The sequence below is a fragment of the Pogona vitticeps genome, chromosome 2 (assembly GCF_051106095.1).
Source record: "Pogona vitticeps strain Pit_001003342236 chromosome 2, PviZW2.1, whole genome shotgun sequence".
Classification (NCBI taxonomy): Eukaryota; Metazoa; Chordata; class Lepidosauria; order Squamata; family Agamidae; genus Pogona; species Pogona vitticeps.
Window position 1 is genome coordinate 46,767,849 of NC_135784.1, and position 25,083 is coordinate 46,792,931.

A 25,083-nucleotide genomic window follows, 5' to 3' on the forward strand; every position below is an offset into this window, starting at 1 on the left:
CTAAAGTTTGTACAACTTCATTTAAGTTTGGTTTGGCATCTACTGTCCCCTCTTTCATCCCTTTCATCAAATCTTCTATTTTGCTAAGACCTGCATTCACTCGCTGAAACCCTGTTAATATTAGCCTTTGTATATTAATCTGCCATTCCTTTTCTATTTCTTGCACCACTATTCCAGAACTTTGGGATTGAACAGACCAAGTCTCCATTTGTTCTTTTGAATTTTTGGGGTCCATCTCAGGCTTTGGGATTTGTATAAATACCACAATAATCACCCCCTAGAAATCCTTCCACAGTTTCCACAATTTTATCAACAATTCAAACCCCTCATCATAATCCTCCCCTTAGATCTCCCTCCAATCTTTATCCAAATATTGTAATATAAAAATCAACTTTTAGCCCAGCAAATACAATATCAAATAGAACCGTGACGCAGTTATTTCTTCTTCTCCTGGGTTCAGCAAGCTTCTGTTATTAGACACACGTGGTCTGCAGTCCGACAAACAAAACAACAATCATAAAGTCTCAAACTGTCCAGTAGATTGTCCTTGAAGCTCGTCTTGTGATCTTCATTAACCCCTTAATGCTCCTTAGTCCAGATTCTATTATTTATAGTTCCCAAAGTCCAGAGAAGGCAAAGAGTAACGTATCCCAGCCACACTGCATCCACCGAAGTCTCTTAAATCCAGTCAGACGGTGTTGCTGTCTGGGATTCTTTTCCAGAAACATAAGATTTATTTTTCCATCTCAGACTCTCGGCTTTAGAATCAGCCTGGTGTTTTAAGAGTTCACTTGGAGAAGCTTAGTTTCGCTTTTGAGTCAGACTCATAAGATAAACCCGCCGCTGCATTTATTCTTTCAGCCAAATATTTTCATTCTTATTTCAGCTTAATGAGGCTGTTTCATAAATCAGAGGCTTCGGCTTACTTACTTGTTTTATATTATTAGTTTATATTGATTGCTCTCCTCTCCCCCGGTAAAGGGTTCCTCGCGGCTCAGTGCCAAAAATGGCGCCCGTTCCAGTCCGTGCACGGTGATTTTTTCAGAAGAAAAAAGTTCGGGTCTGCCTCCCTTTCTTCTCCTTCTGCTGCTCACCATCTGCTTCAGAGAGACTTCTTCTAGACTCTCCTTTGATCCCCATTTCAAAAGGGGGATCCCGGACCGGAGGGTTCCAGTTTTTTCCAGAGAGCTCTTCTCTGGAGTTGCTGGCAGCACCGCAACAAAGCCCCGCCTCCTAAATAGCCAGGTTTTCAATTGGCTTTTAAAAATGTCCAGCAAGGGGGGGGCACACGGATCTCAGGAGGAAGATTATTCCAGAGGCAAGAAGCAACTGCCGAGAAGGCCTGGTTTCTGGTTTTTTCCGTTGCCAACAATGCCCCTTTGCATTTTACATAGGACAGATAGGACAATCTTCATGCCAAAGGACCAATGGATGTAGATCTTGTCAGAGTATAGAAATTTTATAAGCCTGAACCTGTATATGTGTTTCATTAACGAGCTGCCATTGTACACAGATGTGAGAGTGCTGAATCACTCTGGACATGATGTAATGACTTAAAACCAGGAGAAGACCAGGTGCAAAGCATGAAGTCACCTGCATTCTGATTGGACAAAATATGCCATGTAAATGTATATAAGTGGACTGTGTCTTTGCTTCTTTCTCTTCCTCCACTATCACTTGCTGCCACACATGCTGTCCGTTTGTATAAAGAGTTCCTGCTGTGCTGTTAAGATACCTGCCTGTATATAACTGTAAATACGTGTAAATACAACTGTCTTGCAACAAAGAAGAACTTGTAAGTGTCTTCAATAACTCTGCGTATTTCTACTGTTGCCAAAACCCTAACAGATCTAATACCAGGAATGGCAAAACACAAAAAACTGTTTTGGAACATTTCAATCTCTCTGGATACTTTTTGAGTGACTCTATTTTTTGGTTGGGGGGAACCTCACTAGAAAACCAGACTTGAAAGAGAAATAGCTGAGATATGGTATATACTGAAACTAGAAAGCCACTTAAAAGGACTTGAATATCAGTCACGGGTACTTAAGTCATTACCAAGTGAGAAATCTTACATTGATTCCCACAGCTTGCCACTCGTGTTAACTATGCTATTGTTACTTTGTAGACTGAGAACTGAAATTATTCACAGCCCAACAGCCTGTGCCTTTACTAATGAACACTTTGCTCATGATCTGTATCCCTACTTGACCATGTATAAATATAACATTCATATAGGCTTATGTCTTGATCCCGAAAGTTCACATTAATATAAAGCAGCTAGTCATTAAGGTGCCACAATGTTTCTGTCTCTTGGTTTTTGTTTGTTTTTTTGCTTTTGCTTTGTTTTGTTTTTTTGTCTGATACATTTTGATAAAGACAACCTTGTGCCCACAATTGTTTAATAATTTTAATTCCCTTTGATCATTCTGTGAACAAAAAGCCACCTTCTCCCTCACTTCTGTTCTTGCTCTGAAATCTGCGTAACCCTCAGGGAAAGAAGCAGACTGATTTCTAGCAGAACAACAGTTCCTGACAGGTGTTAGATCCCCTGTTGAGGCTGCTATGATGCACAAAAGATAAGCTTACAGTTCTTTATTAGTGTCCTGTTTTGAAGAGTATCAGCAAAATGTGGTGAGACATTCTTTTTTTTTTTTTTTGAAATATCCAGGAACAGGAGATAAAGTAAAGGTGTGAATTGATCTGTTTATAGGCTGACCTTTTCCCTATGACCTTTTCCCTATACAATCATGGAAACAGAAGAGTCCATAAACTGGTGTCCCTGATTTATTCACACCAAGTAAGGAAGTACTTTGCCCAGTCAGGGTCCCCCTTTTCTTGGAGGAGAACTATGTGTGTACATTTGGTTGCATACTGACAGAAAAGTGGATGGTGACAATCTGTATGATAATCTTTCAAGTATTTGAAAAGTGCTATCATATCTCTATTCACTCTTCTTTTTTCAGGGCTAAACATTCCTTGCTTACTGGACAACATCAGCAATCATTATGTTAGACTGCACAGGGAAGCCATTGAAATCCAGAAACACCAGCAGAGCTTCAACAAAAAAAGAAGAAAGTCTAAAACTCAACAAAACCTGGCTCCCAGCACTGAAAAACACAGCTCGCAAAAGGTCAACAAACTCTACCCAGCCAGAAGGACCAGTGATCACTGCACACAAAAGACCAGCTAACGACACCCATCAATCAGAGTGACAGATCATCCTCCTTATCACAACAATACACCTGCAACAAAAAAACACGCTGATCACCACAATCACCCAATCTCCTGAAAAGGACAAAAAGCTGATCCCACAGCTACAGTATAAATACTCAACTACCCCACAAACTGCACCAGAGCACAGAGTTCTGACTCCTGTCCTCTGAAGATGCTGGCCACAGAGACTGGCGAAACGTTAGGAAGAAAAACCTCAAGAACACAGCCGGACAGCCTGAAAAACCTACAACAACCATTCCTCACTTTGGTTTTAATTAATTCTTTTTCCCCCTTTTGTCTGTGATGAAAGACCTAAGCATAATGCTCCAGCATCATGATGGACATCAACATAACTGCATGCATAGAAGCTCCTGTACATACATCTAGCTTGGTTTTATTTTATTCCATCATGTCTTGAATGGATTTCTTGGTACAATAAAATTGTTTTCTTTTTGCTTCACTGCAGGCATCTTGAGTAGTCATTTCTAATTCATAGCCCTAAACTCACTGCATTTACCTCATTAATTTTGTTAACATAATTACTACAGATTTAAACACCTGGTACAGTGGACCCTCTGCTTAAGGAATTAATCCGTATTGGAACGGTGGCTGTAAGTCGAAAAGTCTGTAGGTCGAATCTCCATTGACCTACGTACAATGCATTGAAAACTGATTAATCCCACAACTGGCAGTTTTTATTCTATTTTTGTTCCATTTTGGTTTTTTTCTGGTCTGTAGGTCGATTCTCTGGCTGCAAGTCGAATCTAAATTTTACAGCCAGAGAAGTCTGTAACTCGAAAAGTCTGTAAGTCGAGCCGTCTGTAAGTCGAGGGTCCACTGTACATTGATTCCTGACCTTCATGATTAATTATTGCAATGCATTGGGGTAGTATCATTGGAATCTCCCTCAACTCAAGGAGGTAAATAGACTGAAAGTTCATATTTACTAGCTGAATGGAACCAGGGCTGGGACTGCAACTCTGGAGGATGGGGAATTCCAAAGATTGCTGTCTTGAAATATGCTGCCTTTATTTAGGATCCTGCTCATTTCCCGTAGCTTCTGCTTGTATAAAACCACTACTATTGCATAGGCTTCATACATCTGTCATCCAAAGGAAACTAAATCTAGTAGTGTTGTCTCCAGAATGTCTCACCTTTGGGTAGCAAGAATTATGTAGCAATAGCTTACAAGCAGTTTAAGGAATTATGTTCATGCTGTGCACACTTAGATGATAATATATAATCTGGGCAGAGGGAATGCATATATAACATATATTCTGTTTTGACTTTGCTGTCAGAATCTGTTCAGTTTATCAGCAAGAAGCATAGACTTGCTGCACTCTTTACTTCAGAATGAATCTGTTTCATGAGAAGCACTGCACCACATTCTTCACAATATGTAGATTATCATTTGGTACCAATTGTTCTGCAGGATGACTTCCGTTCCAGTGTCTTGTCAGCAATGATAAATTTAAGTGATAAAATAGGGAAAGAGAAGGACAGCATGTAAATATCATCTCATGCTTCTCCTACCCTATTAGAAAATCCAGACTGGTGCAAGCTGCTTCAGAACAGAAAACTCACTTGTATAAAAATCAAATTACTAACACTATTTTTCAGGGGTCCAAGCATGCCTTTTATGAAAGCATAGTCCATAAATGCAGGCTAAAATCCAATATGTGTCCATCCATCTGAATTTCTTGGACAGTATTTGTGATGTGCCCCATGTGTCTCTGGATTATTTCACTAATGTAGGGCCCACGCTACGTTCCTAATTGACACTGCCTTCAGTTGATCACGGTCAACATTATTTACTTGGAAACACTGAGGTCCATATGGCATGTAACTTTTAACATGACCAGGTTTATTGGATACAGTTCAAGTCTTGAGTTTCACATAAGTAGATTCCTAAAAAAATGTTAAAACTTTCAGTAGTTTTGTAATAACTTATTCCACACTTAACTCTCTTAACTTCCACACTCTTAACTGCTTTTCAACTCTCCACTGACTATCTGCCCTTTCTATCTGCTTCACCCCTCCCTTTATGTTTCACTGGCTCCGCCTTCCAACAACTCTTATTGGTGCATGCCGATACACATATACATAGGCATAGGCAGGGTGATTGCTACAGAGTTTCTAACCCTGTCCTATAGTCTTCCAAGTTTATAAACTGTACAAACATTTGGCTCAGGAACAGTTAAAAACGGTGTTTCTCCAAGAAAATTATTTTCTTTTGGGCCTTAATTTTCCTCCAAACAATACTTGGAGCAGGTGTTTTTAAAAGTATATAGTTGGACACAAGATATGCAATTTAAAAAAATGTGTAGTTGGACAGTAATAGATAAGTCCTTCACTACTAGAGCCATCCCATTTCTTCTGAGCTGATATATAGTCATTTCCAATTATACATTTTTCCCACTTCATCTTTTGTGTCCAGCTCCACACTTTTTTAAAAAAGGTACTTGGGAGAACTTAAAAATGAGTTAGATTATTCTTTAGCTATAGCACCTCAGAAAAAAATGCAGGATAATGCACGGGTTGCACTTGCAGCCACCATTTGAGCCCTTCAAAGTTAATTCTCGTATTAACTTCAAAGTATTCTCGAAGGCTTTCATGTCTGGGATCCGATGGTTGTTGTGGGTTTTCCGTACTGTTTGGCCGTGTTATTAAGGTTTTCCTTCCTGACGTTTCGCCAGTCTCTGTGGCCGGCATCTTCAGGGGACAGGAGTCAGAACTCTGTCTGTATAACACTAAGTTGAATCGGCCCAATGGATAAGTTCAGTCCATTTAGCTAGGGCAGAAACATTGAACAAATGAGCCATGAATGTTGAGTCACCCAAGTCTCAATGATTCAAGTTGTCTGGTCTAGTTGGGATTAACAGATGGATTTAATCTGATATTTCTTAAACAGTAGATAATGGCATTTACGTTCGCATTTTATGGCTGCTTTTGATTTGCTTTTTAGAACTTGCTAGTTATCAGTAAGCATACTTGTGCCAAGAAATCAGTTTCAGACCTTCTCTATTGCACTTCTGATCTGTAGGTTATGGGCAAAAGCCACCCCACATTTTACCTCAGCATCATCAGAGTCTTTTTCATATTATTCTCTGGTATCCTGTATCTTTCGGAACTAAATTTTGGGGACTAAAATCACAGGTACTCCCCATGTGAATATTCTGCATGACAGTTGGATAAAAAGAGATGTCACCCTGACTCTACGCATGAAGCGAAACCTAAAAGAGCTTTGCATTTATAAGTTGATTGCATGTTATTCCTCCAACAGTGGCATTCCACAGAGCTTTGTGCTCACACAGTCAGACTTGCAAATCAGCTCCATCTTTATCAAAAGAACCATAGAATAGTGAGGTTGGAGGGGGCCTGTAAGGCCATCAAGCCCAACCCCCTGCTTAATGCAGGAATACAAATCAAAGGATATCTGCCAGGTGGTTGTTTAAGCTTCTCTTCAATGCCTCCAGTGTTGGAGCACTTACCACCTCTCAAGGTCATTGGTTCCACTGACTTACTGCTCTAACAGTTAAGAAGTTTTTCCTGATATTCATCCAAAATCTGGCTTCCTGTAACTTGAGCTCAATGTTGTGTGTCCTGCACTCTGGGATGATTGAGAACAGATATTGCCCCTCCTCTGTATGACAGCGTTTCAAGTATTTGAAAAATGTTATCATATCACCTTCCTAATTACTTCCCAATCACAAACCAAAGCAAGCAAATTTGCAAGATATGGAAGTGGGGTGGAGTAAGACACATTAAACTTTAATATGCTACAATGTTTTTGTCCTTTTTATTTCTTTATTTTTCTTTTGGTTTTATTGGGTTATGCTAAACATATGTCTTCGAATAATCTTGGAAGCTCTATTCCTAAATGAGAAGCTTCCTGTGTTATCTGGTTTGACTTTAAGTAACAGGGGTTATAGAACTGTCAAGCCAAGCCACAGAGCAGAGGCCCACATGGAGCTATGGAAAAATGTTAATTGGGCTTCAGATATTTGCTTTCCCCAAAAAGCAGATGGACATTTTACCTTAATGTACCTTTCCTGGTACCTTTTTCTTCTTATTTTTAATTAGGCTAGAGACTGTCATTAAAGAGTTTGGTTTGACCACATGAAAGGCTAGCATGTCAATGTTTGAAGTTTTGTGTGTACATAGTGTTAAAATGATTACGGAAGGTATGGGAAAAAATAGCTCTGAAAATGAAAATGTTTTTAAACATGAGGCTTGAATAATAGTTTACTATAGCCATTCTAAAACAATTAGCCAGCTCCCCAGCAAGCAAGGTCACTGAACAAAAGCATTCCTGACAGCTGAACATGGTTATAAGCATTTGTAAGTCCCATAGTGCACCCTTTTGGTGCTTATAATATTTTGAGTTCACAATAGTCTAGCAGTTCAGGATTTTAGTGCGACAGGGCATCAAATGCTTAATACTACAGAACATTATTACTGGTCAATCTGCAAAATTTTTAGCCATAACAATAACGTTATCAGCATAGTGGCAGCTTGCCAGAGATTGAGTTACAGGCCCTTAAAATTGAGAGTTCCGGTTCCGGTTCCGGTCTGAGGGAGGAACAGCATTCGTATCAAGCTCTGCTCCCTTTTTAATCTTTTTTTAATCTTCATTTTTAATATTTACAAAGTAGTCAGCTGCTCAAGTGACTCTTTCCAGGACACATCCAAATCTGTCTCAGAAGTCAAGCTCTCTCTTCCTGGTTGGGAGTTTAAGGTATTTATTTACAAACCTTGAAGCTGTTGCTACGTTAACAAGATGCTGTTATCTCTGGTTTTGTTGCTCCCACTCTCCCGTTCAAGATTAATTGCAACAAGGAGTTACTGCTACACTTGTAGCTCTGAGTTGGATTTTTGGTAGCTAGTTGTTGAAAAGAGAAGACTGAACTGTATGGGGGGGGGTAAACGATGCAGATCCAGCCCGGAGCAGCCGCTTGCAAGATTGAAGATTGATGAGTTTGTAACAGCCAACTGTCCTGTGAGTAACCTTGCTACATTACCTATAGCTTCCAGCATTATCACTAACAACATATTTGTTTTGCTGAGAAATGAAACACTCTTGTCCCCACTGGGTGCTTGTGACTTATCTGCAATTTCTACCCCCCAAAAAGTACAGTTCTCCTCTGAAAGTAACCATCCTAACTTTCTAGCTGAACAATGTCTCTTAACAGCTCAAACAGTAATAGCCATCTTTGAAAACTTACAACGAGTCTGCAATCAAATGAACTCAGTTGAAAGTGCCCTGGGGAAACTTACTGAGACCCTTCTTCAATCAGAGGATAATACACAAACCAGGGGATTCAAAGAAAGGGCGGATGGCAGATTTAGCAGTAAAGATGGCATACAACAACCAGCTCCACAACAATTGGCTTCCCAAATGAAAAGGGAGACAAAGTCCTCAAAGATCTTTCAGAGCACTCAGGTGATATTACAAATTGCTCCAATTGACATCAACAGAAAGAGATGGGAGACACACAGATCAGTGATGATCTCCTTGAGTCAACTGTTAAATATAGAAGCGCGGAAGATAGACCTCAAGAATATTCGATGGCTCCCACACAAGTATGGTCATAAAAGAGTTTGTCTCACCTTTGAACATGCTGTGATCCCTCTCATTCTCCTAAAAATGAGAACTCACCTGGGCAAATTTCAAATTACTCCCTCAAGAGTTTTCTCTGAACCAATGACTTTGTCCCCTCTACGGAGCAGACCTACTTCTTTGATCCCTGAGAGCAATCCTCAAAGAATAACCAGGGAAGATTTCAACTTTAGATCTGATTCCAATGCTGGGAAATCAATAAGGGTACAGGCAAAGAACTTGACAATCTCCCCCATATCTGATCACAGGTCTTCCCTTTGTAATAGAGAAGAAACTCAAGCTCCCTCGATTGACCTTAGCAATAAATGGGAGGAAGTCAAAGCTAGTGTTGCTTCAGTATGTAATAAGACCATATCACTGAGAAATTTCCTAATGACGGATGACTCGGGCTTACAAGCCAAAGCTGCACCCCTCAACCAATATCCAACAACAAGTAATGGTAACAGCTTGATACAAAAACCTAAGCAAGATCCTAAGCAACAGATGGTACCTCATCAGGATATCCCAATTCTGATTTCCTTAGATAATGAAGAAACTGAAAACAACAAAGGACATCTCATGCATGGGGCTAGTTCACAAGAATCATTTGATTCTGAACTTCAAACATTAGCCACCCTGGAGAAGGTCACGACTACTCAATTTAGCCATCTAAAAACTGTATCTCAACCCACTCTACCACAACACAGCAGAAATCAATCGGCAGACATGCATCACCCTGGTTCGACCAACATGGCTACATCCTTTAATCTTAACACTCAGGATCCTCCCCATCTCCTGATCTCCCTTAAAATTATAAAACTTGCAGAAACAATTGGAGAGAGATTATTTTCAGATTGGGGAAAGCTGTGGACAACTGAGAAAATTATATATATTATAATTCTCTCAGTTGTCCACACCTTCCCCCAATCCCCCATATATATATTTTGGACTGAATTCTGACTTACGTACTTTACTACAAATTTAGTTTTATTTTCATATATTATTAGGCATTTGTGCCTACAGTTCTCTTCATAGTTATAAGATGTATAGATGACAATTCATGTTTCAGTTTTTCTGCTTCAAGTTTTTCCATAATTTTAAGACTTTTGTATTTTTACAACAGCTTTAAAATATTTTGTGTTTATGGAACACAGAAACAATGTAGATAAATAAAGCTTGTAGAATTAGACAAGCTGATGGTTCCTGGTGTTATTACAACAGTGAAAAGACATATACATTGATACTAAGCTTAATTTTGGTATGATTGCCAATAATTATTTGGTTTCATTCTGGAATTAACTCTTTTTTGGGGATAAAATTCCAGTTGTGATGAGCATAGCCTTCTGACTTTTCCCTAGAGATCTATACAGCTCTCTAGGTCTCTTAGGAGCATGCTCAGGCATCTGGACCTCTGACTTGAAAAGTGACACAGTAGATCTGTTGCAGATTTCTTCAGGGATCTTCCTGTCATGCATTGCCACCTGCTGTATTGCTGAATGGTAAGTGAAGAAGGATGTCAGAGCCTTGGTTGTTCAAAAAAGCATCTAGAGAGATTTGTACAGAAAGAGGTTATGTTTTTGTTGCTGTTGTTTAGTTTAAGATATTCTAATTCTGGGCCATTGAGTCCTGGATTTTTGGTTCAAATTCTACACACAGAATCAAAAAATCAAGTCCTTTTCTCCAACCCACTCTGTCAAGTGCCTTTACTGATAATTATTATGTGGTAGGAATTACAAGAAGGTGACATTCAGAAGGAAAATTTATCATACTACATTTCTGATATACAGTCAGAGATCTACAACACTAAGGGCAAGAAATATACACTATAATGTCTTTTATATGCCTTCCCCTTTAAAAGATTTGCAGTCAAGAACAGAAATGAGGGGGAAAAGACAATGTTTCATTAGTTCTGAAGACAGATAAATCTAATAATAAATAATGGATTTTATTTGACTGAAATACAAAAGCTCATTTCCAAAATCATTCACTCTAACCGCAAATGAATTTTGCTGCCTTGCTAGATAGTTTGCACCTTTGTAATGAACTCTGATAAATTCATTGGGCAACATGTTGAATAAAGAGATAGAAGAGTCTAATTTTCTGATTCATTACACCAACTGATTTCTAACGCACGCAGCATATTGCTTTCAATTTCATATCTTTGAAACGTGAAGAAAGTCAAAGCATCTGGCTCTAATGTAGTGTGGCTGGCAATTAAGAGCTGAAAAGCCCTGCATCTGTTTTCATCACAGATATACAAGATTATTATGATTTTGTTACTAAAAGCTGTCAAATATGTAATATCTCCAACAATTTTGGTGATACCTGATGTGAATAGTTAAGCATATCATGACGGCCATAGAGACTGGCGAAACGTTAGGAAAAACAACCTTCAGAACACAACCAAGGAGCCCGAAAAACCCACAACAACCATCATATCATGACTATTTGCAAAGTCAATAATTGAAAAACATCCGCTTTTCCCTTGGGATGTTTTCTGTTTTCCAATATTTTTGGTGATATTTGCCCTGTGGCATAGCATTTTACTGGTGGAGTTAGTATCTAGTAACTTTTTGTACTATTAGCTACAGGAAAATTGTCATTGGTGAAAGCCTGTTGCATACATTTACACTTGTGCAAGCTGCTGATATTAGTACAGTTTTTTAATCATTCATTAAAAGTGTTCTATTTCCCAGGTTCTGAGGATCCCTAAGAATCCCTTTTGACTTGGGGGAATCTTTGGAGATATTAAGATGTGGTGAGAAGATTTTAATGTCTCAAAAAATGCTGCTTCTGGTCCCAGTCCCAGTGGCAACAATTTTTTTGCATTAAACCCCAGGTTGAAAGAGATCCCTCGGGAACCTTGGAACCTAGAAGGGGTAGGAAAATGGAAACTTTACATTAGTGAGTAAAGCCTGCAGCTCATGACAGCATCGATGTGTGTGGGCATAAACTGGTGCTACAGGAGTTTCGCCATTTAATTTTAAAACTACGGTAATAAAGTAGCAAAAACAAAACCCTGCTATGCTCCTATCTGTTGCCTGAGGTGGCCACTTCACTCCGTCTGACAGTGGGGTTGATCAGGGTCCCCACTCACTTCTGTTTAGAGCTAGTCAAGCATTTATCAGAAGAAAGACAGCAATCATCATTGGGCAGAGCCACCAGGGCTTCACAGATGATCATGCCATTTTAAAATAAAATGAACAAAATGACCAATTCCTTTCCCAGATAATTAATGATAGCTGCCTGATGGCCTAACAAAGTAACATGGTCCTTTTTAAAATGTGCTTCACATTTAAGTTCCAGTTATCCTGAAGAACTCCTTGGAAAAGACCTTGACCCTGATGTGGGGAAAGTGTGAGGGCAAGAGGAGAAGGGGACGACAGAGGACAAGATGGTTAGACAGTGTAATCGAAGCTACCAACATGAATTTGACCCAACTCTGGGAGGCAGTGGAAGACAGGAGGGCCTGGTGTGCTCTGGTCCATGGGGTCACGAAGAGTCGGACACGACTTAATGACTAAACAACAGCAACAATCCTGAAGAAGTTAGGGGATTTCAGCCCCTCCTCTCAACATGTTTTTAATCAATTCTCTTATCTTTTAGAACCTTCTTTTTCTGAAATTCAGTGTCATAATGCTGGATATTTTTGAATGACTTTCTATTCGGACAGCTTTCCTTCCATTTCATCCATGCCAATCGGGTAGCTCCTGTTTCCAACTGATTCAATGACACATCGAACACCAGATGTTGGGCACCTTTCAGGATCAAGTCTGCCTCTTTTTTTTCCTGGACAGGGAGGGAAATCTATAAACAACACAGAATCATACAAATGAAAAACATTAATGATAATGAAAGGTTGAGACTTCCTTACATCCCATATTCTCATTATCATTCTAGGCAATAAACTCAAGCCCCTCATTTCCGACATAGTCCTACTAATCTTAGTCCAGAATATTCAATTGCCTTACAATGATTTGGTTGATTTATTAGTTCTCTTTTATGTTTTAATGGCAAGAGCTCCTGTGAAACCCCATAAATTTGTTTCACTTCTTCCACTTCAATAATCAAGGTCATTAATATCCCTAAGAGATTAGTTGCTTCTATCACAACTAGTAATGTGTTCTGTCTTGTCCCAGTGGCATATTTCATAATTATCAGAGTCAATATGGTCATAGGTATGTGTACACACATACAAACACACATCTACATTTAGATATAGATGATTACTTGGGATAGAAGGAAATAAAATTTGAACAAAGAGTTAAAAATATAATAACCATGGCTGCAGCTGCAGGCTGAGTTGGTGTCACTGAAAGCTAGGTATGGGCAATTATGGCAAGGGTGGAGGGCAGGGTAAAAATCAAATCCAATAAATAAATAAATAAATAAATAAATAAATAAGTAAGTAAGTAAGTAAGTAAGTAAGTAAGTAAGTAAGTAAGTAAGTAAGTAAGTAAGTAAGTAAGTAAGTAAGTAAGTAAATAAATAAAATTCACATAAGACGACATACATTCTGCTGCTATGACACTACTTCAATTTGGCAACATTGCAGCAGGCCCCCTCTGTTTAATGAGCATTTCTGCTGTAAAACAAGATATGTTAATCTGAGTGGCACAGAAGCAAATATAATGAAGGAGCCGTGTGTTTTGCTGCCGTTGCACTAAATTTAGCAGCGGCGTGAGTTTTGATGGGCACTTAAATGGTGGGGAAAGTACCTCTGCTCCACAAAGTGCCGATTACCTATCCCTGGTTTAGGTAGTTTACATTAATAAATAGATGAAGGCTGAATTTACCCAGGAGCATAGACATAAGGAGGCATCCTACTTTATGTGTATAAAATAATAACAACAATTCAACCACCTGTGTCAAAATTCCACTGCTGAATACTGAATGACAACAGGTTAAACATTCCTGATAATAAAAGTTCAAGAAAAGGATAACAAAACTTGTAGTTATTGACCAATCACATGTCTTTGAATAATGTTCAGGTTACTCATAGGAGTACTTGCAAGATCAATATATAATTATTTAATTAAAAATTCCTGATACCCAATTGAATGGAAAGAGAACTTTAAGAAGTCAAGAGGCTCAAAAGATGAGCTGCTAATTCCCAAATCAGGAAAGTTAACTAAGAGGAATATCTCAAGATGAAATATTGAAACATCATTACTGTTTAACATCTTATTGATCTCCTTGTCAATAACCTGATTGGACTACCATATTTCAGATCAAATTGGAAAAAAATCAATCATCTGTTGTCAATTGATGGTTTAGAATTTTCTGCAATCAATGCTAAATACACTGGGAGGCACACTGGGGAATTGAACTCCCAAACTTTGACTCTTTGGCTGGTTCTTTTCTTGGGAGGTATAGTATGGAACTGAATTCTTAACTGAACTGCTGGATGGCTCAGTGGTTTAGATATTTGGCTGCAGAGCCAGAGGTTGGGAGGTTGATTCTCCACTGGGAATTTATGTCCATAATGTCATCTTTTGTGTAAATGAACAATGGTGTTTCAGCCAATGCTTCTAGAAGGTCATAGATCCACAGGTCTGTAGAACTTTAGACCTGGAAGGGGCACCAAGAGTCATTGAGTTCAACTCTTTCTGCCAATTCTGAAAATGCAGTAAGAGGCATAATAGCAGACCTTGAACAAGTTCCTTTAGTGGACTACATACAAGTCCCACTGTTGCCCAATCAGTGTTCATTGTGAGGGTCACTACAGTAGTTTTCTTTGCGCTATATACAAGTATTAACATTTACCTATATTCTTTGATTTGTTCAGCACTGAGTTCTACAGATGCCTTTATTTTCTGACTAATCACACTAAAAAGTTTGCCTCTTCTCACAAAGCAATTCACTCAAACAGTGGCTACACATGTTGCCTTATATTTCTTACATTTCTACATGGACTAGAGACCCAGAATTTGCCATTTATCATCATCATCATCATCATCATCATCATCATCATCATCATCATCATCATCATTATTATTATTATTAATTATTATTATTATTATTGACTCCAACTCCCTGAAATTCTTCAAGAGTTCTCTCTGGGAGTTCCAGCCCACACATCCACAACCTTCATTTTGCTCACCTAGACCAGGGTCTAGCTCCCTCCTTGCTTTCTTTTATGATTTACACAAAAAAGAGAGAAGCCACTACTAGGTTTCATGGGAGTGGCTCCATTGAGCCTAAAGAGCAGCAAGACTACCACTTGCAAGAATGGAGTGATGATTACTCTGCAGTTATAAATTTAATTTATTGTGAGCCACCTGGAATATATAATACAATACTGTACAATATATCTTAGACATCAATTTCAAATCTTCAGAGAAATTGCGTGCCTGAATGGAAAACACTCAATAGCCAGAAATGGACATTTCCCTAAATATGTCCCTGGCTGACCTCCAAGTGTATTATCTTCCAGAAGAACTTTAATAAGAATGATGGTATTGTGATGCTTCAGGATTTTCAAGACCTCAGTAGTGAAAGCTAGGATTCATTATTATGCCACCAGTATTGTTATATTATTTGTTTTTAAATTAGTATTTAATTGTTGTTGTCGTAGGAAATTCCACTGCGTGAAACAGTCTTTTCCTCCGAGTTTCAAAACTGTGGGGAAAGGCAAGTGTCTGTGATATCCGAATGAGAAATAAGCAGCCTAGCAATTGAAAGTACAATGCAGTTTGTGCATAATGCAATTCAAGCAACTGTAATTTATGTAATATTAGTTTACACAATATTGTGAACCATGTTAGGGAAGGGACCCTAACATTCTGCCTCAATCATTACTAAGAAAAAGAAAACAAGCACTTCCTGTGCCTGTGTTTACAACACAGAGTATCTCCAAATGCATTAGTCAACAATGCACACCATTTTAGACCACAGCATCTGGAGGGTTGTAAGGTTTGTTTTTAACCTGTTCTGTTCATTGAATACCTCTCTTGATCAGCTTTAGGTATGGTTCTTATTTGTGAATCATGCTGTTCTGTGATAAGATTTGCTTGTGCATGCGTGAAACACACATATTTACTTCTCTAACCTGAAATGGCCTTTTGGCCGAGAATTGTTGCATTGCAGATCTTTGTAACTTATTATGGTCCTGCGCATCTTCACACATACATCTGTCTTTTTGCTTCTGAAAACACCCCCCCTCCAATTCTACAGGGAGCATTGCACTTAGATGCTCTGATGACTGTGCTGCTGTTCTAAAGATAGTGTAAACAAAGGTGGATGAAAGCAGTGCAGCTTACGCATATGCCACGAGAATGCATCCCTTGTTGTTATGCTGCCTTCTTCACAATGTTACTTGCACTGCTTAATCCTTCCTCTCTAAGAATGGGACCATGTCCCTCTACAAAAGCACATAAATAAAGACAAGATGAAATCTCACTGGAAGCTGAGAGGCAAACTGCAGTCCTCTGATGTTCAAAAAGCCAGAATAATGTGATGCTTATGGAGGCAGACAGCTCAGGCAAAGACCGCCTGCAGCACAGAATGATTGTCAGCATGGGCAAAAATATTTAAAAAATATCATGTGAGTGTGTAAGCTGCCATGGCCAATTAATCTACAGAACATTTTGCAACCATTGGTATACTCCCTCCCTCTTTTTTTCCACCATACAAATAAGGAAATTGCTATGGGCCCATGTGTATATAAGATGGCAGATATTTCAACTGTACTGAGTATTCATTTGACCTATAATTTATATCCATTGTGTTTGCCTCCATCTGAAGTGTCACGGTAATGGACATCTGAAATGCTGACTTGCTCCTAAACTAGCATGCATACAGTGGTGGGAATGAAGTCTATGAATTGGTGACTAATTACAAGAAGTCCTGTTCCTGCTCAGCTGTTCAAGATATGCAGATGTTCAAAGACAAAATATTACTTCCTCATCTGTTCAAGTGGCAATGTTTCCTTCCTTTGCAGTTTGGATTGCAATGTTTGCGTTACTGGAGCCAGTAACCTAGTTTGAGACAACTAAGTTTTCTTCCCTAGATGTGAAAAACATTGTGAATTGCACGATGGAGGTTTGTTTGTTTTTTCTTTTCTTTCTTTCTTTCTTTTGTCAACCTCGCATGCTGCCTTTAGTAGGTGTGGCTGGGAGGGGCCTTTCTGGGCTGGGGTGACTGTTAGTCTGTCTAGCACTAACCAATTGTTCCTTCCCTGCCTCTGTATCCAAAGAGAGCCCTGCCTCTCTATTAAGAGCTCCCCACTCCCCTTGTCTCTTCAAGTTAGTCTGTTGAAAGCAGTGAGGCTGTTGAGGCCTACTGCTTAAAGCAGCCAGCCATGTTGGTTAGTTTTGCTGTATAGATCTGTTCAACTGTAAAGAAATGAAATCTTTTAATTTTTTTCTCCAACTAATGTCTCAAAGTGAGTTATTAAGACTATAACTGCCTGTTGATGAGAAAAAGCAGTTGACTAAACTGAGTAAGTTAAAGTTAATTCTGCTTTGTGAATCCCTGCACTTCAACTGCGGTCTTGAAGACCTTTATGGCTTTAACTGTGATTAGTATCACTTCAAACTCAGTCAGAAAGTATATTGACAGCCAGTACAGTACCTTTCAAAACTTTAGTGATTTCTGTGAATCAAATTAGAAGTTAAGTTAGCATAGATAAGAACAAGAGAACTCATTGATGTTTCACCCACACAATCCTGTCCCCTTCCACATGTTTGAGCAATCAGAGTGTAAATGTATTCTGTGTTTAACTCCTGATGACAATCTCAAATTACAGCAAGATAATTTGCAAGATAGATTCTGAAAAGGAAGAAGGACTTGAGACCATATTGAAGTATACATGGACTACTGAAGACTGCCAGAAGTTCAGTCTATGTTTTATAGACAACAAAGTATTTGGCTGCGTGGATCATGAGAAACTATGGATTTACTTATTATTTATCTATTTATTTAAAATATTTTTATCTCACCCTTCTCTTTAAAAGGACCCAGGGCAGCTTTCATTATTAAATAACAATATTAAAGCTAACAACAGTGAGTCTACAAATACTAAAAAGCATAAAACCAACACCATACTAAAAAACATAAGCAACACCAAAACACATTCAATACAATAAGGTACAACAATCCATTTACAACCCTCACTCAGGGAAAGCTTGCCTGCAGAAGGAAAACAAAAACGGGGCTAGACTAGCCTCCTGTGGGAGGGTGTTCCAAAATCTGGGAGCAGCAACTGAGAAGGCTCTCTCTCATGTAACCACCAAATGCACTTGTGAAGGTGCAGAGAGCGAGAGGAAGGCCTCTCCTGGAGATCTAACACATAAGCAGACTCATAAAGGGAGACACAGTACTTGAGATAGTTTGGGGCCGAGCCATTTAGGCCTTGAATTCAACCCAGAAGGAGATCGGCAGCCAATAGGGCTGCTGTAACTGGTCTCTCTCTCTCTTTCTTTCTTTCTCTCTCTCTTTCTCTCTGTGTGTGTTGGTAATGTGATCTCTGTATAGATCTCCATTCAGAAATCTCTCTGTATTTTGAACCCATTGAAATTTCCTGGCACTCTCCGTATGCAGCCCCATATAAAGTTTATTATAGTAGTCCAGCTGGGATGTAATTAAGGCATGCGTCACTATGGCCAGATCAGACCTCTCCAGGAATAGACGCAGCTGGTGCACTAGTTTTAATTGTGCAAAAGCACTCCTGGTCACTGCCGAAACCTGGGCATCCAGGATCACAGATTAATCCAGGAACATCCCCAAACTGTGTTTGTTCTGAAAGAAATGGGTGCGCTTTAGCACTTCATTGATTTGATGTGTAACCTGTATTTTGGACAATAAGCTACGAATTAGGACAGAATATGGAGAAATTGATTGGTTTCCTATAGAGTGTATTTTATCTCACTTCAATCTGTACACAGAACATATCATATGGAAAGCCAGACTAGATTCAGATGAAGGAGTGAAAACTGCTGGAAGAAACATCAATATTTTAACATATGCAGATGATAACATCTTACTGAAGAAAGCAGCAATGACTTCAAATGACTTTTGGTGAAAGTGAAAGAAGAAAGTGCCAAAACAGGACTGAACATTAAGGACAAGAAAACCACAGAGAAACTCCACAAGTTGACAATGAAAAAACAGAAATTGTTCAAGATTTTGAATACCTTGGTTCAATCATCAAGCACAGTCTGCTGCCAAGAAATCAGAATGAGATGGAGATCTAGAAGAGCGGTAATGAAGGAACTAGAAAATATCATCAACTGTAAGGATGTGTTGCTAGAGACCAAGCCCATGATCATCCACACTATTGTACATATTCCCAATCACTATGTAGGGTTTGAAAACTGGACAGCGAAGAAGGATGACAGGAAAAATGCTGATTAATTTGAAATTTGGTGCTGGGAAGAGCTTTGCAGATACTCTAGATTACCAGAATAATTAACAAGTAGGTTCACGAGAAAATTAAGCCTGAACTGTTTCGTGAGGCAAAACTGACAAAACTGAGATTACTTTGGGCATATTTTGGGCACATCATGAGAAGGCAAGTGTCTCTGGAACAGACAATAATGCTGTGAAAAGTTGGGGGCAACAGGAAAAGAGGAAGACCAAATATGAGATGGATTGGCTCCATAAAGGAAGCCACAGCCTTGAGCTTACCACTGCTGGCAGGTTTGTTCAGGACAGGTTATCTTAGAGATTGCTCACCCATAGGGTTTTCAGAAGTCAGAGGCAACTTGATGGCCTACACCAGTATGTATGTATGTATGTATGTATGTATGTATGTATGTATGTATGTATGTATGTATGTATGTATGTATGTATGTATGTATGTATGCATGTATGCATGCATGCATGCATGTATGCATGTATGCATGTATGGTATGTATGGTATGTATGCATGTATGGTATGTATGGTATGTATGCATGCATGCATGCATGCAAAATATTTATACTTTACCTTGCTCAGATCTTCCTAATGTAGGTAGATTCTAGGAGGGCTAAAAGTTTATGGCTAATGGCTGGGGGAAATCTTCCTGCCAGTACACCTCCAAACACCTTGAGTCATGCTGACTGTTCATTGCTCCAGAGAGTTACCAAAAATTTCACAAGGTTCAAAATTGCAGCTTAGAAAACAACACTGCTAGGTAGGAATGCCAAAATACTAAAAAAGAAAAAGAAAAAAGAAAAAAAAAGAATCCATAGGTGGTTAACGTAAGACTCTTCTCCAGTAACAAACAGCTCTCTCTTCCCAAAATAACCAAACTGCTGTAAAATTTTATTATTTTATTGAAAATGTTGCAAAAAGAAGTAAAAAAGAATAAAGTTCCAAACAGTTTCAGAATGTGGTTTCAGAACTCCCAAAGCAGTCTAAAATGTTACAGACCAAATCAACATTCAAAAGGCAGTTTCAGAACAGTTCTCAGAGAAAATAAGAATGCTATCAATTCTAAACTAATACACACATTCAAGCAGAACTTCAGCATGGTTCCATAGCATGTGCAGAACAGCAGGAGAGCAGAGCATTCTCCTAAGAGAGACTAGGCTAAACTAAGCAAACTCTCTTTCCATTTTATACTCATCATTCTTCTTTCTAGACCTTTTGAGAGAATTTACCAATCAGGCCTCACATTGCCTGAAACTTCTCAAAGAAGAGAGTAACTTCTCCAAAGTAACTTTACTCTCTGCCCTCACTTCACCTGAAATAGTTTCTGCTAACTAGCTCATACCAGGCTTGAGCTTTTTGGCCTTAAAGACTCCTCCTCACACAGATAAGACATAGATGGCAAAACTTTCCAATTAACAAACAGATTCTCCCCTCTCTGCTGGCCTGTGCATTCCAGGTACAAGTTAATAAACCTGTACAAGCGGTGCCCCGCATAGCGAGGTTAATCCATTCCTGATTAACCTTCGCTATGTGAAAACTTCGCTAAACGGAACGGGGAAGCCCATTGGAATGCATTAAACATCGTTAAATGCATTCCAAATGGGCACAAAACTCACCTTTTAGCGAAGTTTCCAGGGTCTGTCAGCCATTTTTGCGCCCTCGGTAAGCGAGGGGAGGGCGCGAAAACGCTGCGCGTGGCCATTTTGGGCGTCCGGCGGCCATTTTGAAACTGCCGAACAGCTGATCTGTGGGTGTCGCAAAGTGAAGATCAGTAAGCGAAACGCTTACCGATCTTCGCTATGCGAGTTTTGCCCATTGGGGCCGACGCTTTGCCTCCGCATTAGCGATCCCGAAAACGGGATCGCTATGCGGATTCGTCGTTATACGGTGCACTTGTTAAGCGAGGCACCACTGTATATTCAAAAGGCAGCACCATCCACCCCATTTTCCTACCTTTTGACATCTTCTTTCCTGCCTTTTCTTTACTAGGATGCATATCCGAATCACAAAATGAACCACTGACAAAAACATCACTGTTGATATAAAAAAGTCACCCAGCTACACACAACTCTACAACTATTATTATATCCAGTGACTGGATTCATGTTGTGACTATTTTTGCACTTCTAATGCTTCCTATCTAATGACCTGGGGCTTCTTAGACCAAATGATTCTGAAACTGAACTGAGAACAAACGGAGACAGGGAACAGATGTGATGCTTTGAATCAGGCAAACAGAGTTTTGTGTGCGTGCTTATATGTTGCTAATTTTCAGCTGCTAGCAAGAAATGGAATCTGTATGAGGACATCAGTTTTCCAGTGAAACTTCTCACTGATTTCATGAAGCACTTCAATATTCATGACACCATACGGTTCAGCAATATTCTTTGGCTTTGGAGTTATAATAAGCACATCAGCAGAATCAATGACAGTTTTCAAGAAGGGTACAGATGATATTGGTGGTCAGAATGAGAATACCTGCTCGTATATTTGCGGATTGGGGATTATCTGGAGCTAGTGCAAAACACTAAGATCATGGCCACTGGTCCCATCAACTCCTGGCAAATAGAAGGGGAAGACATGGAGGCAGTGACAGATTTTACTTTCTTGGGCTCCCTGATCACTGCAGATGGTGACAGCAGCCCCAAAATTAAAAGACGCCTTCTTCTGGAGAGGAAAGTGATGATAAACCTCAACAGCATCTTTAAAAGCAGAGACATCACCTTGCCAACAAAGGTCTGCATAGTCAAAACTATGGTTTTTTCCTGTAGCGATGTATGGAAGCGATAGCTGAACCATAAAGAAAGCTGACCACCGAAGAATTGATGCTTTTTAATTGTGGCGCTGGAGGAGACTCTTGAGAGTCCTCTGGACTGCAAAGAGAACTTGCTTGTAGGCATCCTTCAGTCTCGAGAAACTATGGTATCGTGCTCTGCATGGAGGTCTTGGAACAGTGTCTTGTGTGGCTGAGAAGGCCAATTCGAGATTGACAATCCCTTCCACACTGGAGACAAATCCAATCTGTCCGCTGTCCAGCTCCCTGGTTTTGCTTGTTTCGGGACTGCCTCTTTGCCTCGGTCTGCTGTACAAGTGTCTCTTCAAATTGGGAGAGGCCATGATGCACCGCCTGCCTCCAGGCTGAACGCTCAGATGTCAAGGTTTCCAATCTGTTCAGGTCCATTCCTAAGGCCTTCAGATCCCGCTTGCAGATGTCCTTGTAACGCAGCTGTGGTCTCCCACGGGGACGGCTTCTCTGCGCTAATTCTCCATACAGGAGATCTTTTGGAATCCGACCATCAGCCATTCTCACGACGTGCCCAAGCCAACGTAGACGGCGCTGTTTCAATATTGTATACATGCTGAAAATTCCAGCTCGTTTTAGGACTACTCTATTTGGAACTTTGTCCTGCCAGGTGATACCAAAAATGCGTCGGAGACAACGCATATGGAAGGTGTTCAGCTTCCTCTCCTGCCGTGCACAAAGGGTCCAGGACTCGCTGCAGTATAGGAGTGTGCTCAGGACACAGGCTCTATAGACCTGGATTTTGGTGTATGCTGTCAACTTCTTATTGAGCCATACTCTCTTTGTGAGTCTAGAGAACATGGTAGCTGCTTTCCCAATGCATTTATCCAGCTCGAGATCTAGGGAGAGAGTGTCAGAGATTGTTGAGCCAAGGTACACAAATTCATGAACAACCTCCAGTTCTTGCATGGAGATAGTAATAGAGGGAGGTGAGTCCACGCCCTGGCACATGACTTGTGTTTTCTTCAGGCTGATAGTTAGTCCAAAGTCTTGGCAGGCCTTGCTAAAATGATTTATGAGTTGTTGGAGGTCTTCAGCAGAGTGGGCAACAATGGCTGCATCATCAGCAAAGAGGAAGTCCCGCATGCATTTCAGTTGGACTTTGGTCTTCGCTCTCAATCTAGTGAGATTAAAGAGCTTTCCATCTGATCTAGTCCTGAGATAGACACCTTCTGTTGCAGTTCCAAAGGCCTGCTTCAGCATGACAGCAAAGAAGATCCCAAACAGGGTCGGCGCAAGGACACAGCCTTGTTTTACTCCGCTTCGGATGTCAAAGGGATCTGATGCTGAGCCATCAAGAACTACAGTGCCCTTCATTTTCTCATGAAAGAACCTGATGATATTAAGGAGTTGAGGTGGACATCCAATCTTGGGAAGTATTTTAAAAAGTCCGTCCCTGCTAACCAAGTCAAAGGCCTTTGTGAGATCTATGAAGGCCACAAAGAGTGGCTGTTGTTGTTCCCTGCATTTCTCCTGCAACTGTCTGAGGGAAAATACCATGTCGGTGGTGGATCTATTAGCTCGAAAACCACACTGTGATTCTGGATACACTCTGTCTGCAAGCACCTGAGGTCTCTTCAGCACAACACGGGCCAGCAGCTTCCCTACAACGCTGAGAAGAGAGATGCCACAGTAGTTATTGCAGTCGCCCCTGTCGCCTTTGTTCTTATACAATGTGACGATGTTTGCGTCCTTCATGTCCTGTGGTACTCCATCTTCTCTCCAGCAAAGACAAAAGAGTTCATACAGCTCAGTGGTGATGATCTCTTTACAGCACTTCAAAACTTCAACGGGGATGTTGTCCTTTCCAGGTGCCTTGCCAGAGTCTCGCCTCTAGTAGACTTCAAGGGAGCAGATTTCCTCTGTATTGGACCTAAAGCCCGCTTGATACCGTCATACATTCCCTTGATATTACCTGTGTCCGCTGCTATCTGTATTTGAGAGCAGAGCTGAAGCCAATAATCATTGGAACATCTCCTGGCAGTCTGTTGGACTTGGCTATGAGCAGCTCGAAGAGCCTGCAAGTTGTACTCACTAGGACAGGCTTTGTATGCTGCTAGAGCTCTCCTCTTATCCTCGATGGCTGGAATCAGCTCCTCCGAATGGGCTTCGAACCAGTCAGCCGTCTTTTTCGTCTTCTTGCCAAATGTGGACAAGGCAGTGTTATAAACAGCATTCCTGAAGTGTTCCCATCGTTCAGGTGCATTCGCATCAGCCGGGCCTGGAAGGGTTTCCTGAAGCGCTTGGGCAAATTCCTCCACTTTTCTTTGATTGCGAATCTTGTTGATATTTATACGTGGTCTTCCTTCCTTTTTAGTGTGATACAATCTCTTTGTTCGCAGTTTTATTCTTCTACACACCAGGGAATGATCAGTATCACAATCAGCACTCTGGTAACTGCGTGTGATCGTAATACTAGATAGGCTAGAACGTCTAGTGAGGATCAAATCAAGCTGATGCCAATGTTTCGATCTTGGATGTCTCCAGGAAACTTTGTGTTGAGGCTTTGTATTGAAGAATGTGTTGGTGACACAAAGACCATAATAACAGCAAAACTCCAGCAAGCGTTGGCCATTTTCATTCATCTTCCCAATGCCAAAACGGCCTAGACAGGTGGGCCAAGAGTTGTGATCAGCACCAACTCTAGCGTTAAAGTCTCCGAGAATGAACAGCGGCTCTCTCTCAGGGACTTTTTTGATAGTAGCTGCGAAATCGTCATAGAATTTGTCTTTGACTTCTGTTGTGGATGACAGTGTTGGTGCATATGCACTGATGAGGGTGACCAGTCCCGCTGATGAGTGGAGCTGCAGAGACAGGATTCTTTCACTCCCCACAGTAGGTGGAACAATGGATCTCAGCAGAGTATTTCTGACCGCAAAGCCAACACCATATTCCCTGGTCTCGTTCAATGGTTTTCCCTGCCAGAAGAATGAGAAGTTTTTTTTTTTTTTGACAGATCCCATGTCTGGCAATCTCGTCTCTTGCAGGGCAACAATGTCCATCCGCAGTCTACTCAGTTCAATGTCGATAACAGCTGTCTTGCGCACGTCGTCTATTTCCTGCAGGTTGTCAGAAAAGCCAGGGGTCATTGTCCGAACATTCCAGGTG